Raw genomic sequence first — 23,389 nt, 5'->3', positions numbered from 1 at the left:
GCCACATTGTTCCACCATTTTCTTTGTTCAAATTCCTTTTCTTTGGACCTTTTCGTTTATTCTGAACGCATCCTTTGATCGAGGCTAGCCGCGTAACTCATTCACCATCAGAAATACCGGAGAAATATTTTTGAAAAGATAAAGATTGAGAGGCAGAAAATCGCCTTCTTCTGGAAAAAGGGTTTGCCATTACCTTATTCTTGGTATTCAAAATCGACTGAAGGAACTTCGCCTCGTTAAGAAGAGTTCGTGTTCTTCATTGAGAAAACTTGACGTGAACTTTTGCGGTGAAACGACGCGAGGAGTTTGTTTTCAATTTTCTAAACCGCGAAGGAGTTGAAGTGAAACAGAAGGTCTGTTTGAACGTTAACGAAAATGTCAATGAGAGCTCAAATAATTGGGATGAGAAATACAAACTTTTCAGCTGTTCAACACAAAAGTCGTGGCTATTTTACTCCCCTTTGCAAAGCGATCAGCGCTTCCAAAGACGGGGACGCAAAATGTCACTCTTTTTCCGTGTCAAGGTTTGTGGATTTGAATTATACTCTACAGCGTTGTAACGTTAATACCAGTTTCGTAAAATTATAATATACTAAGTATATAATAATTCAAAACAGCAATAAAATTAACTTGATAATTTTAGATAACAGTAACACGTTACGTTTCCGGTGTTTCCCAGTTTTTCTGATATTCAATTGTCATGAAACGAGTCAAAATATACACGAGCTTGCAGTTAGTAGTCTCAACGTAACGAAACGTCAGGCAAAAAAATCATTATTGTGCAAATTTTGAGCGACCTTTAAGGAGTTGACTTTTCAAAATATATGAGTATAATATACAATCCTAAATGAACGAAGAAACAATAACTTCGGGAAGTAATAATTAATTCATTCATTATTTCAATTATCTACGAGATTTTAATCTATTCTGCATAATACGGTAAAAAACAAATAACGAGCCAATCTATAAGTCTTTTGATAATTTTCTTGAAGTGCTCATTTGAAAATTGAACCATTTTTGGAAACAAGTTGACATATAAAACCGTTCCTGTTCCAGTCATAAACATCCAGACTCAAAAATACGATTCTAATTTAAAAAATGCAAGTCAAGTAGTACAGGCTAAATCAATTCCTATTCTGTCGTGTCAGCTTAACCAGGATGGCTGGATTTCATCCTCTGTTATGCATATCAGTGTACAACCGACACGGCAATCAATCAATCATGATAAAATGGTGCTCTGAATCGATACAACATCAGGGGATACCACTAATCCTACTAAGCATGTATACATATGTACAAAATTCTACGAGGAAATTTTTATATGTAAAAAACAATGAAACTCGATCTTGATAATCGAGTTCAACCTCCTGAAATTACTCTCGTCCAGGAAAAACGATGGATTTTTGACAAAACTCCAATCTGATTATAAAAAGTCTTTATAATTTGACAGTCAAGGGGGTTGAATCAATTGCGAAGATGAAACTTACGAAGTTGAATGGATTAAAAAAAAGTTGAAAACATGTCGTTTAAGGAGTTTCATATTTGATTCCTTACAGGAAACAGGTCCTACTCTTGATAGCAGGATGGAATCTTTAAGGTCTATCCTTGCTGTCGAAATTTATTTACACTCAAACTAGTTCTAAGACTTTGGCAAGTCCTTTTTTACAGTGCAATCCTGCCATCTCAAATATCACGGAGTCTAAAAGAGAAATGCACGTCAGTAACAGCAGCTGAACCCACATCTGGATTATCTGCTAAATTACACGTGCACTAATAAACGGTTAAATTATCATCGTGTCGAGCTGGTTAACGGAGTTGAAAATTGCATTATGAATTAATTGAGCCCCTCGAAAGCGGAGAAAGACCGTTCGACGGCAGTTAAACGTACCTACTGATATAATTAGATCGCGTCCAACCCGATGAAACGGCCACTTAACGCCGGTATCTCTATCGTTGGGTATAAATGATGGGCCAAAGAGTGCGAAGAATCCAAGATTAGTCACTGCAAATCAAGGGGGAATAACGTCACGTGGTTTCTTTTTTTTTTTTTTTTTTTTTTAACTAACCAATTTGGATTCACCGCTTCTTTAATCCTTTCTTCGGAACGCGCGAGATTTTTCTCTAGTTTTTTCTCGCTAATTTTATTCATGAAAAACAACAATTTCCACGTCTTTACTCGAGCCCTTCATGCTTGACTGGAAACACCGCACCGCGTATCGAAAGTGAACGGCACTCGCTGCATCGCCTTCAAATGTAGATACAGACTGCAATCTGAATCAGCAATCAAGCGTTAACTTATAATTATACTCATACGTTACAGGCGCATAATGCATGCCCTGTTATATCGCGATAATAAACATCTGTTGTGTATATGGATTAAATTGTTATTTATTAGCTGCAAGTGCCTCGCGTCGATCCTCCGACGAAGCTAATGCCGCACGTTGATGAACTCCTTTCTTAATTACCGGCTACGATGCTGTTTTCGACACTCTGTCATCAAAGTATAATCGACAGGGTGTTTCAGGCATGGATAGTGGCGCTTTTTCGACTTCTTCTTTTTTCTTTTTCCGCGCATTATTCTGCAAGCTTTGAAACTCCTTTACCACGAGAGCTTTTCTGGACTGCTTCGTAGCGAATTTAGATTTAGATTTACTCGAGAAGTGCTCGCCTGAGGTTCGTTAGACTTCAACAATGTCTTCGTATCGCCGAAATCATTGGACGGAAATATTTCTATATCGTGCCGCATCGTCCCCATGAAAGAGGCTGAGCGAGCGTGCTTGATCTCGACTGAAATCGCAAGACGAGAATAGCACGTCGAATAAAACTTCGATCAAGCAAATGGCTTGTCTAACAGCTTTAAAATTCAATGAATCATGTTCTTTCAGGCGGTGAACGGAGTCTAGGACTCTACGATTGGAGTTGAAAGTGAGAAAGATAAAAAATGAATTCTACAGTTGCAGAAAATCTTGCGGCGAGGGAGCGAAGAGCATCGGATTAAAGTGTCGAATCGCCTGTCGAACAGAAACAGTTAAGATTGGAAGCTCGCCAATCAGAGCTTGCGGTGTTTGCTCTGCGGCACGCGTTTTTTTTTTATCCATTTAGGATTGACAACAAATTCGTATATGCATATATATAACGTGTGCAGATCCCCGGTTATCAATAGAGCAGAATTTCGTTTCGTCATTCGGATGTGGCCTGTTACTTGAAATTCTAATACTTGCACGTCTATAGAGGAACGATTTAGTGAGTTCAAGATTATTTAAGTCAAATAAACACGCATATCGACGAAACAGAACCTCGTTCTCTGCCATCGATCAAACTACGCTTCTGTTATGTGATTAGCGATAAATTTAGACGAATATCAAGGCAGTGAAACCGATTCGTTTGATAAACGAAATGTGATCGAGGTTAAAAAGACTTTGAAGATTTTTAGGGTTCGCAAAAATTTGGGAAATTCTGTAAATGGAACGAAATTATTGAGAACTTTGCTCAACATCGAAAAACTATAGCTTAGAAATTTCAGGTGAAGAAAATAAGTAAATAAAATTTCGATTATTTGCAGGCATGTGATAAAGAAAATTCAGAAAACTAGAGATTATTTAGAAATATTTTGTACAGATATTTACAGATTCTACAAAATTTTTGTGGTGCTTTTTTCGACGTAATAATTCAGGTACCCTGTATTATCCGAAAGTATTCACTTTCAAATTCCAAAATTAGGATCAATTTTAGTCGAAGAAGATCAAAATACAATTTGCAATCTCACAAAGGTTCTTATAAATAAAGTATAATTTCTTTGTCAGAAAGACATAACATCTATATTACAAGTATAAAGCTCAACAAATTACCTATTTTTATCAACGATTCTGTACTTTCTTATCAGGGTTTTGCAGTAAAAAAAAAATAACCAAATGAAGATTCGCGAGTGTCAGTTGATGGGAGAAGAAGAAAAAATATGAGGAGCACTTGTGAGCACATTCTGACTTTGGCCAAAAGTCGAGTAAGCAGATCTTGCATCTGACATCAGTGCAAAACCGTACCAGCTACAGACAGCGGCTGCGGAGAAACCGGTCGTGCAATTTTTATGCGAACATTACGTATCCGCATTTCGCATTCGGACAAGGCCCACACCCAAGATATAACTTATCGCGTCCAGAATTCACCATTCGCGATATTTTGCGCAACGGGAGAGCAAATCGGAGGTGGGTATGCCTTACATGCAAAAGTCTAATGTCGGCTAATCTGATATCGCTCGGCAGCTATACATATACATAATGCAGGTATATAAAGACGGCGACTGCGAGGTGCGATGAAAGAGATCAGCGATTCTCTGCTGCAACCAACCGAGAAACTGAGGAAGTAAAAGCAAACTGCATCGCTGCACAGATCCTGGCCAATGGACTTGCAACTCTTTTCCAAGCTCATGCTGCGCTGATAACAATTCTTAAGGGGGAACTTCGGCGAAATTTCAGTGATATCGAATTTTTTGTTTTTCAAACACTGAAAATTATGTGATCAAAAATTTCTTACAACAAAATTTAGATCATGGTAGTATGTTCCCTGAAAAAAAATTTCTAAATCTAAAGTTTGTTCGAAAGAATTTTTTATTACATCTCTTTCAGTCGTTTTAATAATCAAAAACTCGATATTATCGAAATTTCACTGTAGTCCACACGTAATCGACTGTTTCGTTAATCCGTTATTGGGAAATATCCGCCGATTGCATCGGGCATTTGACGTTGCTAGAGGCCTCGAGAAAAGCGATAAGTAATAAAAAATAGATTCTGATTTCATTTCAATCACTGCATTTGTAATCGCAGAATTACAGGATTGTTTGTGTAGGTATGCAATCCGCTCAATAATTATCCTGAATTCTTCTAGCTTCAGCATTTTCACGTGCACGCAGCTGAACTTAAAGCAGGTGTGTGCAAAAGTATGTGCACAACTTGTTTCGTCCTCGTATCCCTTGGGTTGGATGGGTTTGATGATTAAATTTCAATCACGTGTGCATACGGAAGGGTTGATTGCATTACGAGATCAACGCGAAAGTATGAAGAATGCTAATTGCGTGAACTTCAGGTTTTATTTCACCTTTCTGTGCGAAGGTTTATTCGCGTTCAAGCTCGAAGTTGCGAAATTTTTGCTTCAGTATGCACACTAGGGCGTTTCAGAAAAAACATTTTGCGATTTTCCTCCGTGTGAGAACCCTAAAGACTTTGTTTTGGTTAAAAGAAAAACTTTGTGAAAATATGAGCGTTCTACGTTATGTCGAAGATTGTTTCAATTCAATTTTTCAAATTTTTTTTACACATTTTTGTGAATTTATGGAGAAACACGTTGTAGCATTTTAATTGTTACTTCTTTCCTGAAATTTGTATTCGATCCAAAGATCACGATTCACAACACAACAATATATCAACCGGGAATCTTATTCTCCTAAATTAAAAGTTCATATTAAATTGTAACAAACTATTTTTTGCGATTGAATTAATAATGGAACATCAACTGGAGACTCAATATTACAAGTGTGGATCTTCTTTGTGGCGTAAATCGTTTTTGTAATTTATGTAAGCAACAAAAAAAAAATGTCATCCACGATAGTTGATAAATTTAAAAAAATGTATAAAACTCATTTTTTGTCAAAACCTTTCTTTCAGTCTAAATACACTTTTTATCGGGTGCCATTATGGGAAGTCACAAGTTATTTTTTCGAAACATCCTAATTCATACGGTACTGAAAAGTGAGCAACCCTCGAGGTGAATTGTCGAATCGTCGGTCTGATACTGACTTTGTACGTACGTAAATCTAGCCATCTAATGCGGGGAAATATTATACATACGTGTTATTTCTATGAAATGTATATAAATCGAATATTAAAATCTACTTTCAAACTACCCGGGGAACTAATACGATATATTACGAAAAGCGGAAAACACGCTATGGGCTTGCGATACCTCCATTATCGTCATTCTTAGAGAAGAAGTAGTCGTGGAGACCATGGTGCTGCCATAAAGCTCCGAAGACCAAGGCTCGTCGCAGGGGTTCGTTCAGATGGCGACATCGATGCAATTCGCCTCCGTTTATCGTGCAAATCTTTACCACTCCTTTCAAACATCAATTTCATTTAATTAAAGCAGGATTTTCTATGTTTTTTATACGGCAAAGTAACATCGATGTTAAAATTAAACGTAAACTAATATTTTGGGTGAGTGAACGGTACAGTCATACTCAAATTCATGTTTCGAGGAATTTTGTGTGAAATTTTATGGACTTACGTTGATCTGTAGAAACTATCTGGAAATCAAAAATTTACTTCATTTTAAATCAGCTAACTTTTAGTCTGATTTTAGTTCTTCAGAATCCACTGAAGCTTCAGAAATTATTAGACTCTTATTGTGTGAGTGAAGAAAATTCAGGCATGAAAGTATTCGAATTTTCTCTGTTTATAAGATGGAAGCTTCTTTTCCGAAAACTCAGAGAAGCTCTCACTTTTAAAAAAACTTCAACGATCTCCAAAACCCCTGAACCATCAATAATGTCATCGCTAATGATTTTGAAGTATTTGAAACATAGAATGTTGCACGAAATAAGGACGAAATGAATTTTCGACCTCAACTCATGCTACTCGTTCCTAATTTCCGGTCACCTGAAAAGCGTATCATAGATCGATCGATAACAAAATAGGCAGATTACATATTACTCAACATTAGTTGAAAAGTTCGTGGGTCTTTGACCGGAATGAATAAACAAACCACGATGACGCACACGTTATACGTGAGTATATTTTCATCCATTTTTATTGTTGAAAGCAAATATATCCGGTTCGTGTAACCCAGTAACGCTGTGTTTGTAGCAGTTGGCGGTAATGCTGTTTACACCCGGTGTCGAGATGATTTCAGTTTGCAGCGAGATCTCGATCTCGAACGTTATTCTCTCCCGAGGAGGAGAAAGATCATCGAAATACGTAAAGTGAAAATAAAAGTAACGACTCTACGCTACATCTGGATGCAAATTGCGTCCTGAGGAATTGCAGATTACAGACTGACCAGCCGTTTACTGATAGCACCAAGGGTCGCTAAAGCTGAAGCTGACTGAAGCTCTCGGAAATGGGGGCAACGATATTGAACGCCCTGAAACTCCCTTTCGCACTCGCTACTTTTAGGGCGCGTCCGTACCCTCGGAAAGACCGCCAAACTGGAAATATTTACCGACGCGACTGCGAAAACTATGCAAGGAATTAAGACACATTTTGGTATTAGGTGTGTTTAAACACGAGCCAGTAGACGACAAGAGTAAGATGTTCGTGTCGACATCATCCTCTACACAGTTTTATTTCCAGACATATTCCAAACACGCTCTGAGCAGAATTTCGTTCGTTTATAGGCACAGGGACTAGAAAATACTAGTAAAACGATTTGTGTCGCAAAATTGGTTTAAATATTGTTGGAATTGTAGGAAAATTTGGTACAGATAGTAAATATTTGAGAAGATTATATAGTTTCTAGGTGGACATTTTTTTGGAATCTGTTTGTTCAGTTTCATAAACATCAATTTATTTCTGCACCAACTTTAAGTCATCGCAATAGTTACAAGAAAATATGACACAACTGGCTGTAATCAAGAAGAATGGTGTGTCACGTTCAATTTTTACCTAAAATTGTGTTTTTTGCTTGGGGTAAGGAAGTAAAAATAGTTAGGAGCCTATATATCTAGTATCTACAATCTACGGAAATATATTTCGATTCACGATTGAAATGCGTGTTGCGTAGGAATGAGAGTCAAGACATGTTTTTCTCCAACTGGTGTAAGTATCCAATCCAAAATAACAAACGACCTTTATTACCGACGTAAAATTGAAAGATGTGTAGAAATGCGTAGTCAATGTGAAAAATCGTTATCTTGTTTATTCATTTTCTTGAACATCGAGGAATCGGTTCTATCAAAAGCAAAGATTAAAGAACACGAACGTGAGTGTTGAAATGCCCGAATATAATTTCTCAAGAATATTATTAGATTATAAATCCACTATATATTTACGTGAGAAACATAAAACTCCACATCCCGATTACCGACGCAACTAAATATTTAGACGAGAGGAAAAATATCGTGTCTGTATGGAGAAAAAAAATCAAAAATCCCTCCACCGAATTTTCCACACTAGACTAAAAAAAGCTCTTTTACTCCTCACGCGTTGAAAAATTGTCATCTTTTTTATTTTCGTGAACTTATGCAGAGGAAACCGGGAGGCAACCTTTTCTCGACTCGGCAGCACCTTCATCCTCGAATATTAACGAGCATGCACGCAGTCGATAGTGGGTCAGGTCGTCCACCCTTTGCCCCGAGCAGCCCTGCCGCACCCTGGGAAGTTTCTAATCTGGACATCAGTCAGGCTTCACGCCCTCAAGTACGAGTCAACATCCTCTTTACTGCTGCATAGGGAGAAGAAGTTAACCACCTCGACTGATCGTCTTATTCATATTCTCATAATATCAAGAGGAACGCGAAAGCTTATAATATAGGTAAGATGGACGATCACGTAACGGGGTTTCAAGCTGTATTGATCAAGCTGCAAAGTTATTCCTCATCTCAAGTAAGTTTGGAGAGCCTCATATCCTTACATCACATCTACTATAAAAGTGAAACGTATTTTCAATAAAAACATATTTTGGATACTGATTTTTGTTGCAATAATTTTTTTACCGTTCGAGATAATAATCTTTCAAAATTCTTTCAAAGTATTCGGATAAATCGAAACGCACTCGTTTTCCAATCAAGACTTTATATTATTTCACATCTATTTCAAGTCTTGTTATAATATTTTTCTGGAGAGACAAAAGGTGTAGTAGATATGCTCTGTCCAAAAAGCCTCTATCAGGTAATTTGAAAGTCTTGTCCTTTGAGAGAAACGTATTGAATAAACCCGTTATGTTATCTGCAAATGTTCAGCAAAGTAACTTCCGTCGGAATGAAGCCTCTGGCAACAGAGTTGGATCATCGAGTGCTGATAAAAGGATCCAAGCTAGCTTTTAGACTCCAAAGTGATTAAAGGGTCATCGTTTGATGCTTGATCGATCACAAGAGTCCGCTTTGAACTTACATCGCGCAATGATTAATTCGACATTTCTCTTAAAGATCATCGACGATATAATGAATGCAAAATGAAATTAATATTACGGACCATGTAACGCAGGCTTTACCCACAAATTTTCATCGCTTATGATATATCGCCTGTAAAATCGGCGGGATGACAAACCACTCGAGGTCAAACCGACTTGATACACGATTGGCGACTTCGGAGGTCGTCAAGCAAGGCCGGCGCCGAGTCCGATACACAATCTGGTGTCGCAGTGCGCGTTCATTTCCGAAACCCCCTTATCCCAGACATCCGTAAATCTAAAATTTTTTTACACTTTCCCCGAAGCTTCGAATAAATTTGGATTCAAGTTTGAGCCGATCGGATTCGGTATTTCCAGAGAAACGTCTAACGTTCATAATTTTTTCCGAAACGCTTTAAAGTCGAAAAAGGTTATTTTTTTTTTTTTTTTCTCTTTTAAAAAGTCCAGATATTTCAGAGAAAATTTTCAATCACATTCTTACGAAAGTCTCCGTGTTTAAATGTAGTTTTATATCTCTTAGATCAGAATTTAATTTTTAAAAGTTTGTTGCAATATTTTAGTTTGACATATTTCAGAGACGAGTTTTTATTCTATAAGGTTGCCTCGTGCAGCTTCAAGTGCCCGAAGAGCGCTGCGTGGAACTTTAGGGAAAATAACAATGATTTTCGTGAAAACTAAATTATCCATCACCGTAATATAGACAATATTAGACTAAGTGCTGCCGACGGAGACAAAATGTGTGGCGTATACCAGCCAGATACAGCAAGAAGTTTGGATGCGTTGAGGAAACTGAATTATAATCGATGCCTTTGTGCAGCTGAGGAGAAAAAGCTCTGCACCAAAGATGGCGACGCGGCCTGATCGATTTACGCTGCAGCTTGCATCGTGTATATATATATATATATATATATATATATATATATATATATATATACCGCGTCCACGTACTGTAGGAAATTTTAATGTTGTAGCTGTTTGCGAGAATGTGATATAGAACGAGTGTCGAAACGCAGCGGCCAGTTTCAGTTTCTGCTCTATTTAACATGGGTAAAGGTACTTTGTGGTTAGCGTATACAACAGGAAAGTTCAGTCTGCCCACCGCTTTGGACGTAAGGCACGTGTAACGCCTACGCTAGACGATATGTGTACCTCCTACATACGTCGGATGAAGGATGCACGAATGTGATCCTCGATTCCATGGAGGTTACGTGTAATCAGCCTCACTCGATTAGTTAATTATAGTTATTACGGGTCAGCAGGAATTTTGAATCTGGGTTCTAGATGTTGAATTTTGATTTCTTTCACGTGACTAATAAGTGAAGAAATAGTTTTATCAGATAGAGTTTGTTTTTGTAGAAAGCAGAAAGGTATTTCGGATTTTGAGAAAAATTGCATATTTTTTTTCAAACATTTCGTGGCAATGACAATTAAACAAGCTTCGGTCTTGAATTGGCGTAACTTTTATTAAAAAATTATGGTTGATCATAAACTAGAAGTCTATCGTTGAAGGAATTGATAAACCAAGTTTAAAAATTAGTATTTCTTGTAATTCTTCGATTTTTGTGTAGACTTTCACGTATGAAAACCTAAACATAATTTTCCATTTTGCTCTCATTATACTGCCACTGATAATGTCGTTCAAAGTCCATCACATCTTGATGTTGAAAAGAGAAAAACAAACTTTATAAGTAATGAATAAAGTTTTTGGCTATTATTCGGTATATAGAATTGAAATTTATTTATCTCAATGCAAACTCCTATGAAAAAAAAAGTCGTTATAAATTTTCAAAACAATCTTCAGTCTGTTAAAACGAATACATTTATGCATACATGTATGTATAAGTTTTTAGTTAGTTAGTTACACTCGTATAACCGTGTATATATTTTTATAAACCACATGGGGAAAAAAGATTCGCTGAGTATGGAAAAAGGTGTCATTTATTGAGCAAGGACTTCGCTAATGCAGCAAACCTGTTCGCGATGTGCCGTCGATCGGTTCTGCTTGGCTTGCAAAATTCTTACCAATACAGCAGAATTCATGTCGTTAAACATATTATATGTATATATACATATATAGCATGCTAACGTGCAGTGTTGTTTCTTTCGTGTTAAAAATAAGGCATTGAAAAACTTGTGAGATATTTGAATAATTCATAATTTCTAATTACTGTGAATATTTCAAGAAATTAGGAAACTGTAGTTGAGGAATTATTGTAGACGTCGGGGGAAAAAAAAAGAAAAGAAAAGAAAAAAACTAATAGAGAAACTTCTTTGCGCTTCTCAAGTGCCGTAAAATTTTAACAACTTTCTTGGCAATTATTTTCTTAATCTGTTTACTCTTATTACTTGAAAATATTTTCATTTGCAAAAATTAAGCCACGTCGTAAATTCGCCTCGTCTTATACACATACGGTGTCGAATAAATTAGTACAAGGTAATACCACTAAGAATAACTACACATACGCAGTATTACATTTATAAAAAATTGATGATTTTCATTTTAAAAACGAAATTAAACCGACATTCTAGATACGAAACACATTGATGGACTGTTTGGAATGCCGCAGACTGGTTCCAGCTGACTATCAGGACGGATGTAAAGCATTGTTACAATGTCTGGATGAGATAAAATCGCAAGAATGCCCGGTATAAAGTCTTTCGCATTGACAATCGAGACTCTATTCAAGATAAATGAAATTCTCAATTTTTCTCAGCCACATAAATGGATTTGATCATTTCGTAGGGCTTCAGAGCATCGTAGCGTAGAGAGAGATCAGCTGCAGGAGGACCTTGAAGATAAGTAAGTGAAGAGAGTCTGGGGAGGATATCGAGTCCGGGAGATTCTGTTGTCAATGGCGCAAACCTGGCCTTGGATTAAGATATCGGAACGATCCGTTCCCTCGGAACCGGAACTGATATGTTAGATATTCGCTTGAATAAAACCACCCCGATAGCGCTGCGAGGCATGCTTTGCATCGGTAATCAGTATTCAAAGTTTATGGAACTGCAGGCGTCGCAGCCCCTTTCACACTGGATAAATAAGGTTCGTGCAATTGCATAAAGTACGCCTAGAGTTGAGTTAGGCGAGTGCTTAAGTGCTTAAATGCGCCTGCATGCACCGAAGGAAATTTCCACTTACAGCTGATATTTCCACACATTCCTCAACAACCATTTTCAATTTATACAATAACCGGAATATATAATTTTTAGTAAAAAATGAGAATGAGTTTTATATGAAGAAAAAAAGAACGAAAACAAATTTCTTGTTGCAATGACCAGAAAACGCAGTATTGATAACTGTAATCACATTGAATATCTGTTTTCAGTAATTTTTTTCTCTAATTTCAATGATACGTGAAGCATTTTTGTGGCAATCAGAATTTTATTAAAACCTTCTACTCAACTGTAACACTTGAAATTTTTCCGTGGAATGGACAAGAAGCGAAACGTCAGCACCAAACTGCGTCCGCTGCAAGCTCCTCGCTTTATGGCGTTCCTGCATATTATTCACGGACCATATAGCTTCATTGGCTCCCCCATAGCTGTTCGCGCTTTACGGGGTTTGATCCGAAATTTTTCTGCACCCGGGGTTGAAAATTTTATCTCTACAGAGTGGAAAACTCCGGTCGACGATCGCTGACAATCTTACTAACGATTGCTCCTTCGAGTCGAATGCGAAAGCCGAAGAATCCCCAGCCAAATCCATTCCGAGACAAATTACCCTCAAGAAAATTGCCGAGTTATCGATTTTCAATCAATTTTACCAATATACGTGTAACGTCGCAGACATTCTCGATGGTGTAAAAAACAAATTATACAACGCTGCATGGTTCACTGTTAAGAAAAATTTCTAAGACACTGCAGTTGATGTTTCAAAAATTAAGAAAAATTGTGAAAATTAATCGACTTCAATTCCGCTTACAGAAACTCGCTTGTTTTAAACAAACGAGTTTTATTTCGATGTAAACTTACGAGAAATATTTGACTCCGTAAGACAAAAAGTTAATCGCTGTCGTTCAAGATCGTTTTATCGAACAAATAAATTCTGTTAACTTTTGATGTGTGAACAATTTTTTTTTCCTTTTAATGTTCGTATTCAAGGAGTAAAAAATTGTTCAAATAACGCGATATTTTCCGGTAGTCCGTAAATTAGTCTTTTTATAATCCGTAATCCAGACCTGCAATAAAACGCTATCAGGGGTCTGCAAAGTTTGAAAAATGTTGTTAGTACCGGGATTGGTTGGATTTGGAATTTGAAGTTAAATAGTTAAGCCGTATATAAATCCATCGGATTGGACGGTGACTTGAATTTTATTGTTCATAAATTCGTCAAACGATTTTCACCGGGAAAAATTTTTATACCTTTGCGAAAGATAACAGCATTTTCGAACCCTGAACGGCGCCAGACGAATATCATTTCAAAGTTCTAAAATCTCGAGATTGAAGAGTTTCCGCTTCGGACCTTGCTGCAGTGAGCTGGCTAAGTTCGCGGAATGAAGTTCGGACGGAACTTCTTCCAATCTTCAAGGCGAAATGCAACTGTGTAAATTGAATTTTATCGCGATCCGTGAACGCTGTATACTCGACTCGAGATATCAGTTCCTCTTCTTCTCTCCAATTATTCACCGATTCGACTTTTTCCAACCCAATTAACGTCTACTTTCAGGCCTGAAGATATCATTTTGCATTATTCCTTCGCGATATCTGATCAGTTGGGATAAGGGCTGTTGGTAGGGTAGAAAAATGCGAAAGACAAAGTCAAATTGCCGACAGCTAGAAACGTAAAGAGACCATAAACAGAAAAATATAAGCACAGAACGCAAAGATTTAAAAATAAATTTATACCGAAATTTTTTTTTCAAGATTTGGCAACATTACGAATTGCAAAATATTGAATTGCGAAAGTACACGTCAGTGAAAAAGTCGACTTTTCAAATCACAGACTCGTGCCTTTTTCGAATATTCACGAATCCGAATTTATCACTAACGACTGACTAAAGACTCCAGAGATCGAATTTCTTCGACCTTTAAAATTCGTGTCTCAAAAATTTCAGGCTTTTGATCAATCGACTTTTTGGTCTTTCGGGATTTTGACCACCAACCAAGACAGTCGAACAAACTTCAAACCTCAATTTGCATTGCCTGCCATTAGCGTGACGTTCTATCTACGTTCGAAACTGTTAGACGGACAAAGTTTTAGAGGATATAATATCCGCAAGTCAGCGTACCGCTTCAGACGCAAATAAACTCTCAGAACGGTGTCGGCGTCTGCTTCTGTCTCGAATCTACATGGATTTAGGAAAGTTTCAACATCCCGCAACCCGCAACGACATTGTGTATAGGTATGTGAATATAACTATGCATACCAAACTGAGGCATTGTCGGTAAGGCAATATCATTCACAGGAATGACATATTTTCATTTTATTCCAGTTACTTACATCGCCAGTAAATGTAAAAATAGAAATTTCTCCCAAACATATGCTCCCAAAAAAACACAGAAATCCAATTTTTAGACAAAGATGGAAGTGGAAAAGCTTTTGGTTTAGAATGTACAGGCGAAACAAGTAATCAAAAAGTGAGAAAGATCGAAACGAATATTAATTTCAAAAATACGTATAGGAGTGGAATGCCTCACACATAAGTTGATAGTTTTTGATTCAGACAGGGTTTAGAAGATATCTAGAAAAAAATTGATTTTTTTTTTTTTTTTTTTTTTATTCATTTATTTTTTTCATTTTAGCCTCTGGAGATTTGTGTCAGTAGCTTTTAAAATATAGATTTTCATCCTAAAAGTCTAGACGCGTTTTTTTCAATCGTCACCTCAGAAATTCTTGTCGTAAAGAAAAAAATTTCAGGCCGTTGTCGCGTTGAAATTGAGCAATTTTTGATAGACACAAAATATACGAAATGTGCAACCATAACTCGTGTGTAATAATACATCATCGCCTCTGCGAAGTGATAAAGCGTAATAAAGCATCGACTCAAGGACGCGCCAACATGTTCGGGCATCGTGATAATGTCGAACAATACCCGGGGAACGAAATTCCAGCGCAAACTTGACATCTATGTAGGTACAAAAAGCTCGTAAATTGCTTGGAGTTATGAATAGCCGGTACGGCACGTCGTTCGACATGGAAATTGAAACAAAGGTGCGCGTCGGTTGTGAAAAGCACAATTTCAATTAGAACCGACCGTTTTCACGGCGGCCTATCCTCGCTCTAGACTACATGTACACCGGTGCACGGATTTTTGGAAATTAATTGTCGCGAGCTTCAGAAATAAACCAAGTCACTTCCGGAGGTTGAAATCACGGTCGAAAAATCTTATGACAAGTCATCATGAGTGGTTTGCGAAATTGTAGATGGATACGCTAACAATTGCTAAAGATAGTAAACTAGGTTCTATTTTAATACAATGTCAGACCCTGATTTGGCATTGAAAATAGCTGAAATTTATTCACGGTTAGAAAAAAAAATTTCTTCCCAGGTCTGATAAAATTTTTGGGTTGATAGAAACGATTTTTTAATGTCTTACTAAGAGAAAGAAAAAGTACAAAGTACTAATTAAATTTTGATGTAACAATTTAAATGTTAAAATTATAATAATTTGTGTCTATAGAAGTGGAGTTACAGGTCCAATGAAGTACCTGTAGATTGAAGAGTTTTAAAATATGTTAAATCGCCTATTGAAAGCGTCAAAGTGGGGTTTAAGGCTTCAATTTTTAGGAGTCAGAGAGTCAATTTGGGATTTCTGGGTTCAGTTTCATTCAAAGTACGTTTATATGAACTTTGAGTAGGTCCAAATAAGGGTGGGGGTTAAAACTTGGAAGGATCAATATTGCGAATGGCCGATGAATCGAAATTTCAAACGTGTGAAAATAAACTAACGAAAGATGAATTGTCTTAAATCTTGACCTTTGAAAGTGTATATCGTATATCATCCATTCGAAATATTGACCCCCACCCCCAAATATAAGCGATAAATTTCGACTAGGGTGTATTCCGTATAAAAACCGAGCTGCATGACTGAAACATTTTCGAACGAGACGATTAAACAAAAGCGTGTATCGTGAAAGTCCGATTCTGATCTCCAGGTGGTTTAAAGCCCATCTGCAGGGTGGATACCTACTACTAATGGCACTCGTCTAGTCTAGGATAATTCAGTAAATGAGAATGAATTCTGAGATGAGATAAGTGGATGCGCAAAAAATAGAGAAATAAAAAAAGTAGCGCAACTTTGAGTCTCACGGGGTGAGCATTCCGACTTTTCTCACAAGCACAGAATCTACTCGATTTGGCTAGCTCTGATAGCCTGCATTCCCTCGGCGCGATGTTATCGCTCTGCGAATAAACCATTCCATGCTTCTTCGTGTGCGATTATTTCACTTCTTTTTTCTGACATAACTTTGAGTTCTGCGACTTCTTCATCTCGTTACCATTGCTATCTCATGCTCTTCGTATGGAAAAGTTTTGCCAAATTTTTTTACCCACGTCATTATTTATCCCGGGTAGAATATCAAGGATACAATGTGCAGATTATTGTGGGAAAAAATTCTTATCTTATCTCTGTACGATAAGTGAAACGAGAATTATGGGAAAGTATAGATCGGTTATCGACATTTGATGACAGTTGTTCCGAAAATTAAGAATTTAGTCGATAGTTAGGTGTTTATAGAAAAAGAGATGCCTTTACTCCATGACCAGAAAAAATGCCAAAAATTCTGTAACAGTTTAAATCGCGCGCTTAATACGTTAATCAAATAAGAAAGTAATGTGCGTGAATGAACATCAAATTAATGCCTCTTAGTCCGCATTTTAATTTATTCTTTCAACTGTCAGTGTAATCAATTTTATAACATACATTTTTTTTTTTTTTTTTTTTTCTTTAACGGAACATTTCTTCAAATCAGTAATAACTGCCACAAATCTCCATTTTACACTTTTCTATTGAATCTGTACATCCTTGACTGTTGTTTTTTTATCGATTATCTTGAACTTATTCTCTGCATTGATAGTGCTTTGCACACTTTTTGATAATAATTTTTTAATGACTATGAAATTTGATCAAAATAGTAGAATGAAATTTTCAGAACCCTTTCCAATGAGAATGTTGGATGAAAGTGATTTTTTGAAGAAATTGATACACTCTGGCTCGACTAGGAATGGCTGTGCGATGAAAAGGAGAGTTGAACGAGTTATCCTGGACGTAATCTCGCCTCTTTGAGTTCTCAAAGTATGTAATACCCGACACGTGACGGGGTGTCAGAGGTGTTTGCAAGTCGATAGAGACGTTGCATATTAAACGACCGTTTGACGCCATCGAGCTTGGCGCTATTAGTCTGTATAACTTTGCCTCTAAAACGCGTTATACCGACAGCGTCGACAACCCGGCTCTATAACACAGGTACCGGGATTAAACGGGTTTATTTTCACCATAAACAAATGTTGTAAAGTATCATTTATTGTCTGCAAGGTATTCCTGAACAATTTGTTGCGGATTATTCTCAGATTTGAAGCCTCCCACGCAAATTGAACCCCGCAGGGTGATATTTGTCCGCCATTCGAGACCCAGCGAATTGTGGAAAAGTGTGGAAAATTAAGGATCCTTTACGCTGCGTGGATTCGTTCCTTTCCATTTTTATCCTCATTTGTTTTTTGCTCAATTCCTGGTTATCTCGCTGCCAAGTTTTCCTCTGTAACTGCAGTTGCATAATTCCTTAGTTCGAACGAATTTGTGGAAATTTTTGTCTGTGAATTTTTAACGAATTAATGCAACTCTTACAGGATGAAAAGCGCTTCCGCGAACCCGAGTTTCTGCCCGTGATGCCGGAAGAAATTGAAATTTCGATAAGGCTACACGTGGATTCGGGATTTCCTCTCATTCCGGACTCTGCAGAGACTTCCCTAGGGTGTTTCCCATTCCTCCCTACCCTCTGACCTACAAAGCTACCCGTCTGAGAAAAGGACTGGTAGTTCACGAGCCTTGCAGGAAGAGGAAACGGTGGATAACAGAACTTGCAGAGATTCTAAAACAAAAGCACCGCCTTTCACCAACGGTCGTTTTACAGCTTCGGAGTGTGCGGCAATCTAATTGGATCTTTTTTCAGAGACCTCAGGGTCAATTTGCTCAGCAAATATAATCCACGAATTTGAAAAGCTACCTTTGAAACTCTGTTAGAAAGTATTCAGTACGATTTTTAGCCGTTAGTGGGAAAGTTTGAAAATTGAATTTTCCAAGATGGGAAAAATTATCAGAGAACTGGTTTTTAAAAGTAGAAAACGTTCCGATATTGTTGAAATTTGACAATTTCTCATCAACTTACCTTCGACTCATCGCATTCCGTAGAATGTGTAAAAAATAAAAGAAAAGGTGATAGTCAACATCGGCATGAAAAATCTGAATGTTTCAGATAAACAATTTTCGAGCTTCGTCTTAGAATTTGCAACTTTCGACTGAATGAGTACGTGACGAAGGTCCGTTCGAAGGCTGAAAAGCGAGATACCATCAGGGCTGTGAACTTGGCCATGGATAAGATATCCCGGGTAGCTTTTCAAGCTGCTTATAAACTTATAAATCGGTTGAAAAACATCCCGATAAGAGTCTTAATTTACCGTCTGAATGACGGCACGTGTATATTTACCGGAGAATTTCTCGACGAGCTGAGAAAAAAATGGGGTCTAATTAAAGGGGGTGAAGAAACGTAGCCCGAGGGTATTTCGGTATGTAGGTAAATAAGCAATTGTGGAATAATGTGATCCCGTGTAGGCATATTATATCCCTCGAGTGTGTTCCACTTTCGGCAAGTTCTGGTGACCTAATTAAGGGCTTGACTGACTCGACTGTTCGACTGTGGTTGTGAATGAGGATAAAGTGGAGCGTACACCCCGAGGGATGGTCTCTATCCTGCGGAATTACGCGGAGGGATTGTTCGGCATCCATCGAATCCATCCGAAGTAATCCTGATGATTCGCTCGAGTAGTTTTCAACATGAAACACGCGTAGAAGCTGTGCAGCGAACACTTTCCTCCCCAAAATCAAGTCTTTCTTATCCTTAGACACCCACCGAGAATCGCAAGCAAGCAAGGGTGCCGATGATGTCTTCAGATTTTCTCACCAGACGTTTAAATTGGGATCCGAGAATTAGTCTGGTCCCTAGACTTGGCTCACAAAGAGAGATCAGACTGTAGGGTGAATAGAAAAACTTGTTTTCTTTATTTCCAGATAGATTTCCTATCTTTCTAAGAATTTTTTTTAAACACTCTGCTCTGTATTATCAGTTGATGAAGATCGATCAATACGTTTGGAAACTAATTTAAGAAATATTTAACGTTTTTCCAAAGATCCCCGGAATAAGTTGTACACTTTTTTCTTTCAACCAGCTAACGGCCTCGTATTGAAAAGCACCGGAAAATCACCTGTTCTCAAGTTCTCAAAGAACCTGTTGTCTTAATGTGAGTCGACGAGTCATTTATATTCTACAATTTAATGAAACCACTGTTTAGCATGAATTAGAGTTAAAATTATAAATTATTCAGGTGCCAAGAATTACGTCTGAGGCTGTACACCACCTTTTTGTTGTATACTTATATCCCTTTGTGATATCGCCCATGTTTTTGCAATTTGTTTCTTTTTTTTTGGTTCATAAAATTTAGAATTTCAACTGTCTTTGTGGACAAATTTATTGAATTATCTCTTTAACACCGCCGAATGATTCTTTATACGTAATAACATTATATTAATGTGCAAATCACACCAGAATCAGAAGTCTTACACAGTATATCACTTTTCATTGATTATTCCGCTTCTGAGATGAATTTTCCTTTGCTTTTATAAATTCGATCTCATTTTATGAATCGTACTCGCTGAACTTTCGTTATAAAATTTCAAGTAAAACTTTAAAATGGAGCGCTTAATTTTTACCGCTGAATGTGTCAGAAATGTTCTCCTTGTTATCGCGTGAGTTTTGCGATTCGCGAGAATTGGCTAACGAAGTTCTGCCCTGCATTATTTCAGCTGAAATTCCGGGGAGTGAGAAGAAGAAGCGAAAACTCAGAGCAAGCGAGACGGAAGAGAGGAATTCGTTGCCGACGTTGGAAAAATCTTTGTGTTTCCCTCCAGGCCAAGAAGAGATGCCAGGCAACTGTTAGGCCTCGGATTCCACCTCCGGGTTGCTGCATCATGTATTTGGGTCAACCTGCCTCAGGTCTGGATGGTCTTCCAGGAAGCCTCGAACCCCTTCGGCGCAAAAACTGGGCAAGGAGTCTCCCATCCCCTACAGACTCGACTTTGACAACTGATCGGACAAATCTGGATGGATCAAGGAGGCGAAAGGATCAGGGGTCGCTTAATCGCTTAATCTCGCAAGGAGAGTTAAGAGACAGAAAATATAGTAGAAAAAACAAAAATTCTGTTTAATTTTAAAGCAAAATGGGTTTTTGAATCACAGATACGAGCATTTTCTATTTCAAAGAAAATTTTCACGCTGTTTTCTTTTTCTATTGTGCGGGTAAAAATTTTCAGCGTGACGGTATGAACGAGTCAAAGCCAAGCCTGCCAGTCGCTGATTGAAAATTTTCTAGGGGTCGAAAAAGAGAGAGTCGAATAAACGAGGAACTAGCTATAGCTCTGTGACTTGCAAAAAATCCTCGAGCAGTCCTCAAGTAAATTGCACGACGGTATACGAGAGCGCGAAACGGTGGAACGGATTTCCATTAACACAAGGAAAATCTTTTGCCGTTTCGCGTCAATTCAAAGAACTTTTCCTGCACGGAGGTTGAGTTAATCTGAAGATTTCACCTCCAGAAATCCGTCGCGAATCCTTTAGGGTTATAAGTTTTATGCTGATGCCGAAAAAGTGTGCGAGAGAGTGAAAAAATTTGCACGTGGAAAAGCAGGTGTGAAGAGTTTTCCGAAGTGCCTTAAATTCAACGATAAAGCTAACTATTATTTGGACGATTTTGCCAAGTGAACGATCTGAATTGAGATAATTTGCAAGATTCAACACCGATTGGACAAACTTTTCTCCGGCGATAAACGACTCTGCTAAATCGCACGCAAAAACCGGATCAGCTTATCTAGCGGCTGCGTCCTCTTCATCCCTCTCCCAACATGTTTTGCTCCGTAACCATCGAGGGTTTCAAACCCTGACTTATTATTCGTACGGTGTTCTGTCTGAAGCAACAGCTTGCCTTTCGCAATAGGATATAAACTCACGAATCATCCCCTGTTTGTCGCGAACCAACCAAAATGGGAAAGAAACGAGAATCCGAATCGTTTCTAGTCAATGTAGAGTCGAAACACGTGTATTTTCCAGATTTTCCACTCGTTTCTCTTGTAAACAACAGCTGACCAAGATTGGTGCAAATAATGCTGGACAAAATGCAATCTGTTTGGATACTTGAATTTTGAAAATAGCTCATAAGAAATGGCGAAAATTAGAGTTTTCTAGCTGCTGAAAATCATCACTGTTTTAGGCATTGATTTTTCAACGTATTTTTCCACTCGAATCTTGAATAATAATAGAGACGAAATCAAGAACTAGATTTTGAGGAATAACAGCATAGATGAAGGAAAATATGGCGAGGCGAAGAAAAAATTTGGTAGATAATTTCAAGAACTCTGTTTGAAAAATAAGTAATGGAGTATCCAAAGTCGAAGCGTTGCGGGTATCCGAGGAAGTCAGAGAACTCGGACGCCGGAAGATTTACAGCCAGAGAATTAGTGTGTAGAAGGGAAGCGTTGGAAAACCGCGGGGGAATATCTTGACCTGGATCGAATCTAAACGGCTTTAATTCCTGAATTAAACAGACCAACCGAGTTCTGTTATTAGACGATGTTCATGGCCGCGAGTTCTTGACCGACTGTAAAGTAAAATGGAAATAAAATGGGTAAAATGGATTAATATGCTCGCTTGAATTGCTTTTACCGACGTCGATACGCTCTCAAAATTAGGGTATGGCTGGAGAAATTCGATAATTGTTGTCTCCAAAAATCTGTAATTACCAAATTTGAAGGCGATTTGTTGAATGGTTTTTTAGATATCGTGCACACCAGTTGCAAAAAGCTGTTTCGCGAAGAACGCGTTTGAACGGTATGTTTGGGAGGAAATGATTTTTAATTTGATGTTGGGAATAGATAAAAGATAAATAAATCCACATGTCAAATTTCGCATTGATCCGTTGTATAGTTTCTTCACCGGAAAATTAGAAAAAAGCGATGAATTTAACGAAAAAAAATACCCCCTAAGGAGCAAGAAAATTACTTGAAACTCAACATCGCATTGACAATGAGATTGAAAAAAATTATAGCACAAATAAGACTGTTGAACAAATATAATTGTAGAATAATGCTAGATATAATATGTCATGAAATAAAAAACGAATCATATCGCATTTTTGTGCAAGGAGAAAATTAGTGACTCCTTGCATATGTTAATCCTTTGAAGCACGCATTTCCTCGCAGTCGAATACCTTGAAACTAAGTATATAAGGGTTCTCGGAGTCGGTGATTTTAAATATGGGCTAAGGTTTGAGAAATTTTCAAAATTCAAAGTGACGGATCTATTATCAGCGAATATGATCAATTTTTATATTTTCAGCCCGCTATATTGGATCTGCCATCTTGAGTTCTGAAAATCTGACGTCAGATTCGTTTTCAGCGACCCCGAAAACCCCGAATAACAAATTTCAAGTGATTTTGATCAATTTTTATACTTTGAGTCCGCCATATTAAATCCATTATTTTATATTTAAAAATTTTGATGCTAGATTCGTGTTTAGAGACCCCAAAATACCATTATTATCGAGTTTCGCATTTCGAATCCTTCATAACGTTCCCATAATAACATTTATTTTGTAAAAACAGGAATTTTCATCACTTTGTTTATTTATAGCGGTCACTGTACCATCCACGGAATCATTATAATCTCTCTAAAAACATTAACATCAACATCTCAGAAGTCCAATTACGTAAAAAAATTATACCGATATTTCAAAAATTTAATATCAATCTTGAAAAACCGATTCAAAAAAGGTGTCTCAAATATGAAATGCTGTAGAAAATCGGAAGATCAATGATATAAAAAAACTATCTCACCATGTCGAATATATAATCGAAATTTGTAATCAATTCTCAGTTTTGTGAACATACTTATCGATCAAAGTCAAACTCGTATTGTATCATTCGTCTCTATAGTATACATCATAAATAAATGAAACAATGAATGGCAACACACACTAAGACACGTATTATACAATACAACACACACTGTG

The 23,389-nt window shown here is 37.4% G+C and overlaps 1 protein-coding gene across 2 annotated transcripts in view; it reads right to left on the bottom strand.

The window, feature by feature from the left end:
- The window catches only part of LOC124406277 (neuropeptide SIFamide receptor), a 69,451-nt gene that overhangs the window by 10,417 nt on the left and 35,645 nt on the right, over positions 1 to 23,389 (bottom strand). The window lies entirely within an intron of this gene.

This window comes from Diprion similis, chromosome 1 (assembly GCF_021155765.1).
Source record: "Diprion similis isolate iyDipSimi1 chromosome 1, iyDipSimi1.1, whole genome shotgun sequence".
NCBI classification, from domain to species: Eukaryota; Metazoa; Arthropoda; class Insecta; order Hymenoptera; family Diprionidae; genus Diprion; species Diprion similis.
The sequence above is the reverse complement of the archived record's forward strand: the minus strand, read 5'-3'. Positions and strand labels throughout refer to the sequence as shown.